Raw genomic sequence first — 8,370 nt, forward strand, 5'->3', positions numbered from 1 at the left:
AAACTTGACTTATCAAAACAGGTGGCAGGCCAGATTTGGTCTGCAGGTTATAGTTTGCCATCTCCTAAACTAGAGTATTCCTTATCCCTGAAATGATGCAAACTTGAGAGCTTGATTTTATTATTATTGTTATTATCATTTAATACTCTACAAAGTTAATACTTTACATGAAGACTCTGCTTCCCTCTCTTTCTCTGACAGGCAAATTCCTTCTTTCTCTTCGTCCCTATAGGCAATCATTTTTATTATTTCCTTTTTTTGATCTTTTCAACATTTTTTATGGAAATGCTAACACATATGAACATATTCTTATTTTTTCATTCTTTTTACATGTTCTACACACTTTTCATCATCTTATTTTGTTCTAAACAATTATCTTCAAGATCTTTCCACATTACCTCATAGAGAAATTTTCATTTATTTTTATGACTTCATGATATTCCATAGGATGGACGTACCATATTAATTTCTTCAATAACCCATTGGTGGACATTTAGGCTGTTTCCAATCTCATGCTACTATAAACAAGTACACAAGGAATAGACTTATAAGAAAGTACATTTTCCCAAGCGCAGGTGTGTTGATTGAAAAATTACCGTAAGTGAAATTTGGTATGGTATGGGTATACGGGTAATTTCAACAGGTAAACTATCCTCCATGTAGTTTGTATCAATTACATTCCTACAGTGTGTGAAAGGCACATTTCCCAGGGTTCACCAGCAGAATGTGTTAAGAAATTGTTGGCTTTTCTTCCTAACAAGGGAGGTGCAAACTGCCAGTTTTAATTTGCATTTCCTTTATGAGTAAGGCTAAGGGTACTTGATTTTATATTTAAAGCAATCTTTTCACATCCTCAATGAGTCAGAATTGCCATCACTGATTGTGTATCTTTAAGTGTAATTATTGGAGTAGTATGCTCCAATGTTATGGAAGCCATTAACATGTATAATTTTATTTGCTAGTTGCTCAGAAAATGAGGTCATCTATACTGAATTCATGCGAATCTGTTCTTTTAAAAAAACACACAAAAACAAACTCTTCTGCCGTTCAATTTAGCATATCCCCTAGATTATCTATTCTAGCCCATGTACTTCATGAAAGTACCTGTGAAGCAATGAAGGGATTTTTTTATGATGCATTAAGAAATTCAAGCAGAACTTTCCTAAAGATAAAGTAACTGTTAGCAAATGCCTCCCCTGATAGAGAGGTGGTTGTTTCATTTTGTTTTAACATCATAAAGTTCTGTGCCTTCTTGATATATAGCTAAACTGTCCATCTCTTCCTGAGAGCCTTATAAGAGCAGACAAGTAAATAGACAATGTTAGCAAATAATATTTTCTTTCAATGTATTTCAATTACAGGTACAGTGATTCCAGTGCACTGTACCTATCCCTACACAGCTGGGTTTTGGTGTTTTTGTTTTGTTTTGTTTTGTTTTTTGTATATGTATCCAAGCACTCATGGAATCAATAATGGCATTATATTTATAAGAGAATTCATTAAATTATATTCTTATAAAATAAATCAAAATGAAGTTCAAAGAAGTTTATAAAATATGAAGATGCTATTATTTCACGCTACAGGTGTCAGGAAAACAGCAAACTTGAAATAGGAACTGTCTCTTAGTAAGAGAATTTAATATAGATGGAGCTTCAGTACGTGTACGTGCAGTTTTAAAATCTCTTTATTTCTTTTTTATTGTAAAATGTTGATCTTTCAAATGTTTACTTTTAAAGTTAGGTACAAGAAATATGCTGAAGAAGTGTATTCCACTTGATAATTACACAAAACAAACTCATTGACTGAGGTATTAGAAGAGATTTTGTTGGTTATTAAATTAGTAGTAACACAATGAAGAACGGAGAGTGCATTAGCTGGAAGTTATAAAATTGAAAACTACATTATCATTTTGATAATAAAAACAATCTTAAAAGGAGATGAAGGGATATATTAATTATAAAAGTATCCTAAGCATTGTAAAGGCATTCATGATTGGAGTGTTAATTTTACCTCTGATAGTGGGTTTACCTCTCTAGTGTGGGTTTCTTAGGCTCTTTCAGTTTTTAAACAGCAGAGATATATTTGGGTAATTGGGTGATGGAATTTATTGAAAGGGTGCACACAGAAGGAAGAGAGACAGGAAGACATTTCTGCAGCTGCACAGCCAGGCCTTGTAGAAAACAAGACATTATTCTGGGACACACAACAATTCTAGTGGCTCCACAAAATTCTGTACGTCAGTAGCAGGACTTGTCATTTTCCTTGTGTTCAGCAGCTCCCTGCTCTGTGTTCTGTCCACATGCTGAACCCACTGTTCTGTCTTGGTTCCCACTGTGACTGCTTCTCCTGTTTTTACCCTATAATTCGCTCACTACTCTTGTTCTCAAAGACGCTTCACTCATGCTTCTTTATGACTCCTACTGCTTTGGGTCTTCTACTTACTGTCCACTCTTGAACATCTCTCTGCTTCTCATGAAATCTTTGCACATCTGTCTTAGATCAGTTTCCCTGGAAGCAGACCCTGAGATGAGCTTTTGCATAATTTATTGAGGAAGTGAGCTCAGGAGAAACCAAGGGAATGAGAAGGTCAAGGGAAGGGAAGAAGGCCAGCAAGGATGCAGGCTCAGCAAACACCGAGGAGGGTCCTCTAGCTTAATCTCAGTGAGGGTGTTTGGGAGTGTACGTTATGTCTCTGATTTCCAACCTGGAGGCAAAGACCTGAGGCAGTCCTACTCCCACACCTGTCAGTCACTGGTTATGGTCCAAGGAGATACATGAGCTTCTAGACACTCTGTCTTTCTGGTTATTGGAAGGGAAAATTGGGAGCATAAACACGTGCACAAGGTAAAGACGAATCTGAAGATTTTGGATGTGGGTGGGGCACTGCTTCAGCATCACCCTGAGGTTCAAATGTGGCTCAGATTGAAGCTCCCTAAGAGAAACAATGTGATTGGGTTAAGAAGTTACCCTCACGTATAGGGTGCTCCTATTGGACTGTTGTACTGGGTCACTCAATCAATGGGCCACTGGATACATGGCGACCTGGCATATTTCTTTGGTCTTGTCAGTGTGGCTCAGTTAGTAGGGTCACAAGCTACAATGCATGGTCACCTGTCTATAATAAGCCTCCAGTAGGTGGCTGCGGCTCTGACAGTTATGCTGAGGCTCCTAAAGAGACCAGAGTAACAGGCCTGAATCTTGTACCTTGCATGGCTTGTTCCTGTACAGACTAGTCTATTTTGTTTTAGTTTATTTGCACCTAGACTTGTTACTTTAACTTCTTTTCTTTTTCTTTTTTTTTGATCAAATGTGTCTTAAAAGTAAGCCACCATCTCTTGATCTCAGATTCGATTTTTTGGATGAGTAGGGGTTTTAAATAGTAATTACTATTCATGTATAGGAAATGAAACAGGTGCTTCATATTTTCTCAATTTATTTCTTATAATAATATTTCCCCAAACAAGACCCCAATAATAACTACCCAGCAGGACTAGGGCATAGCCTAAGAGTTTGCATTTTCGATTATTGTAGCCCTGTAGTACAAGCTAAAGTCAGGGAGTGTGATACCTCCAGTATTGTTCTTTTTTCTTAAGATTGCTTTGGTTATCTGGGGTCTTTAGTGGTTCCAAACGAATCTGATGATTCTTTTGTTCTATTTCTTTAAAAAATGCCATTGGGATTTTGATGGGGATTGCATTAAATCTGTATATTGCTTTGGGTAATATGGCCATTTTAACTATGTTGATTCTTCCAATCCATGAGCATGGAATGTCTTTTCATCCCTTTGTGTCTTCTTCAATTTCTTTCAAAAATGTCTTATAGTTTTCAGCATATAGGTCCTTCACATCCTTGGTTAAGTTTATTCCTAGGTATTTTATTCTTTTTGCTGCAATTGCAAAAGGAATTGTTTTTTGTATTTCTTTTTCTGAGATTTCATTGTTAGTATATAGGAATGCAATGGACTTTTGTACATGGATTTTGTAGCCGGCAACTTTACTGTATTTGTTGATTGTTTCTAATAGCTTTTTGGTGGAGTCTTTAGGGTTTTCTATATATAGCATCATGCCATCTGCAAAGAGTGATAATTTAACTTCTTCATTCCCAATTTGGATGCCTTTTATTTCTTTCTCTTGCCTGATTGCTCTGGCAAAGACTTCCAACACTATGTTGAAAAGCAGAGGTGATAGGGAAAGCCCTGTCGTGTTCCTGAACGTAGAGCAAAGGGCTTCAGTTTTTCACCATTAATTATGAGATTAGCTGAGGGCTTGTCATATATGGCCTTTATTATGTTAAGGTATTTTCCTTCTATACCTATTTTATTAAGTGTTTTAATCATAAATGGATGTTGTATCTTGTCAAATGCTTTTTCTGCATCAATTGATATAATCATATGATTTTTGTCCTTTATTTTGTTTATGTGATGTATCACATTGATGGATTTGCGGATGTTGAACCCGGGGATGGTGCCCCGGGGATGAACCCCACTTGGTCGTGATGAATAATCTTTTTAATGCATTGTTGTATTCGATTTGCTAGAATTTTATTTAGGATTTTTGCATCTGTATTCATCAGAGATATTGGTCTGTAGTTTTCTTTTTTGTGTTGTCCTTACCAGGTTTTGGTATCAGGGTAATATTGGCCTCATAAAATGAGTTAGGGAGTTCTGTCTCTTCTTCAATTTTTTGGAAGAGTTTGAGCAGGATTGGTATTAGATCCTCTTTGAAGGTTTGGTAGAATTCACTAGTGAAGCCATCTGGTCCCGGACTTTTGCTTTTGGGAAGGTTTTGGATGACTGATTCAATTTCGTTACTGGTGATCGGTCTGTTTAGATTTTCCAGCTCTTCATGGTTCAGCCTTGGGAGGCTATCTGTTTCTAAGAACTTATCCATTTCTTCTAGGTTATTGAATTTGGTGACATATAGTCCTTCATAGTATTCTTGGATGATCCTTTGTATTTCTGTGGTGTAGAGTTTGCATTTTCTGTAAGCACCCACGTAATTGGATTTATATCAAAGTGTGAGAACCACCACTTTACGAAGTATTAATAGATACAATCCACTTCATTTTACTAGTACAGAAATTGAAGTTCTAAAAGACTAAGAAACTCACCTGAGGCTATACAACTAACACTGAACGTGTCTCAAAATTTCTTTTTCATAAAAGGAAGTTTTCATTGATGCTTTGTTTGCAATGTGGAAGTTTGTTTACAAAAATGTTTACTATCAACTTGTAGCAGATTTCGAGGTGTCTATGACTACATCATGTCTTTGTATATTTCGTTTCATCTAGGCTAAATGCAGCCTGCCAGTCGCGTGACTACAAAATTACAATTTGAGTACTTCTACATTCCTGCTAGAAAAGAAGACCTGAGTGCAAAGGTGAATCTGTGAAGCTAAAGGTGAAAGAGTTGGTGGGACATCAGCAAGAGATTGAGATGGCGGTTCAGCAGTTTTGTTTCAGACACAGTGATAGTGTATGTTTGATGAGATACTGAGAAGGTTCAGCACTCCACACTTGTTCCAGGGGTGGGGTCAGGGATTCTGTCCATTACGTCGGATAACCTTGAGCGTGTACATGGAATTTTGAGGGCTGCTTTTGACCTGGGAGAGAATATACAAAGGAATTGGATGGGGCAGAAGCTCTGTCATATCCAAGATATGGTATGGACCTTGTAGGTCAGGACTTGGCTATCTGGAGAAATGGTCACATTTCTGTACTAAGGGTGGTTTGAGACATTTGGCAAAGGAATAGCAGTTCTTTGTCTTCAAATCCAAGGATTGGCCTGCTTGTTCGAAGGTAGGGGAGTCAGTAAAAATTTGATTGCCTTGTGTTTTATTGCCTGTAAGACATTCTTTTATGGAAAACAACTCAGAGATACCTTAGTAGGTAGCAGGGTCTGATCCTAAACCTTGCATGTTTGAAACCAGAATCTGTGTTCTTTCTACAAAATTCTTTTTTCACTATATGTGTTGTTATAGACTGAATGTGTCACAACCAAAGTTATACGTTGAATCCCTAACCACAATGTGACTGTATTTGGAGATAATGTCTTTAAGGAGGTGATTAAGGTTAACTGAGATCATAAGTGTGGGGCCTTAATCCAATAGGAGGTGTCCTTATAAGAAGAGGAAGAGACACTAGAGATGTCTCAGAGGAAAGGCCATGTGAGGACACAGCGAGAAGGCAGCCTTCTGCAACCCAACGAGAGAGATCTCATTAGAAACTAACCCTTCTGGCACCTTAACCTTAGGCTTTCAGTCCCCTGAACTGGAAATAATTTCTGTTGTTTTAGCAATCCAGTTCTGTATGGTAGCCCAAGCCAACTAAGACGTGTACTGAGCACAGGCTAGATGATCAATACATTTTACTTTAAGTGCTTTTCTCTACTTGAGCATATTCACAAAAATTTTTGAAATTATATAAGATTTATAGTTTTATTTATGAAACTTACAAGATTCAGCCAGACTCAATCTAAGAAACTTACTAACACATCCATCTCATGTATTCAAAAACTCAGGAACATTATCAGTAGTATCCCATATTCTTTTTTTTTAAATAATTAAGTTTTATTTTAAAAGGTAAAACCTTTTACACCCTTTGAAACATGGAATTTCAAAGTTATTAGGCAAGTCGATCATACAAAGCTGGGTACAGCAGTAATTAAAGAAGTGGTAACACTTGACCCATGTAAGATGTCACAGAATTCAAAGCACAACTTGGATCTTAAATGATTTGAGTGTTTTATTCCACACAATAAGGTGTGGTCAGTTTTAAGATAAAATTCGTCCTCTGGATATCCGGTTCTCAATTAAGTCTTTCTTTATTACCATCATTTCACACAATAGGATAGCTAGCCGAGGTGGCAATTCCACAGTGGTTGTTCCCTTCTTGGGCCCCTTCTCGTCCCAAGCTCTATCCCAGCTGTTCTCAACAATACAGTATTTATTGTTATCAGATTCTGCTCCTTCAAAACCATAGCCAACCCCCAGAATGCCATGATCTAGGTCTTTGATTCTGCGCACTGGATCATAATAAATGCCTTCTTCATAGAACTGGAAGCTATAATGGTTTCCATTATAGCTTCCATATAATGGCTTGCATCTATAGCAATGGAGATGGGACCCACAGGTGCCACTGCCTTCATAAGGGACCTCTCCTGCTGATGAATGTCCATGAAGCGAGAGTCATTGGCAACAGATTCCTCCGGCTTCTGTTTGCAGGATTCAACCTTTGCATGATATGGATAGGATTCCTCCGAGCCCAGACCTCTGTTGTACGTAATATACTGGAAGGCATTATCCAGTAGGCCCTCATTGCAGCCCTCATAGCCTTGAGACTGAGAACAATCCACAACGTTCTGCTTACTCGGTGAAATAAGTTTGCCAGTTTACTAGAACATTTGTCCTTGAAGGGAACCTGTTGCACTAAAAGCCTAACAAGAACCACAGCAACCCTGGTCCGTCACAGGAGTTACATAGCCTTCCTCTCTCCAATCCACAGATGCGGGGAATCTCAGCAAAGAGAGGTTCCTGGACCACTTTCCTTTTCTTGTGTTTCTTGATTTGAAGGCCTTTCATCACCTGCCTGAATTCTTCATTGGTCATGTCGCCAAAGGCCTTCATTGTAATGGGAAAGCTCTGCTTCCCTTGGTTGTATCCTGGTTGTGCAATTCAGTCATTCTCATATTCTTCTCCCACATTGTTCTCATCCATCCTTCTTCATTCAAGCCATGTAGTTTCCTTTGTGTTGCCTTCCACTGGTTCCATTGTGCATCTAAATTTCCATCAAGTTTTGGAGCAGCTGAAGCTATTCCCAAGCCAAGGGCAGTCAGGAAGAGTGAAGGATTCATGTTTTGAAAACCTGCAGCAGGTGCAGTCTGTACATGCAGATCCAGAGATCTCCGAGGCCTCAGTACCCCCTATTCTTATGATTTGAATTTTTATTTTACCTATATTTTGAAATTCTATTAGCATATAACATAAACATTGTACTTACTTTTTATGTACATACTTGAAATTTGAAGATCACAACCATAATACTTTTGGCTGTAGAGAATCCAGCTCAACCCTCGATACAGAATCTAGGAAGAATGACAGAGAAAAAGCTTTGTAGAGCTCCAGAAATGGAAAAGGATCCCATACATACTCATCTGTGATCCAAATTTTAACCTCATCTAGTCAGAACTGAGTGCATTCCTTTTGAGCTTCCCAAATGTCACTTCTGACTAAAGTCTCATTTTAACTAGATTAAGAAAAAAAGATATCTTATGAACTCACTCAAGTGAAAATTCCAGGGTTTGTTTTTGTTTCAGATGCAACTTGATCAGGGGTTCGAACAATGTCATCCTCATTTCTCCAATACCACCATCCA

General features: G+C 37.9%; 1 pseudogene; it reads right to left on the reverse strand.

Annotated features, from left to right (window-relative positions):
* Nucleotides 1-6,834: 6,834 nt before the first annotated feature.
* On the reverse strand, nucleotides 6,835-7,849 carry LOC117037271 (cathepsin L1-like; annotated as a pseudogene).
* Nucleotides 7,850-8,370: the final 521 nt, after the last annotated feature.

Source organism: Rhinolophus ferrumequinum, chromosome 17, assembly GCF_004115265.2.
Source record: "Rhinolophus ferrumequinum isolate MPI-CBG mRhiFer1 chromosome 17, mRhiFer1_v1.p, whole genome shotgun sequence".
Taxonomy (NCBI): Eukaryota; Metazoa; Chordata; class Mammalia; order Chiroptera; family Rhinolophidae; genus Rhinolophus; species Rhinolophus ferrumequinum.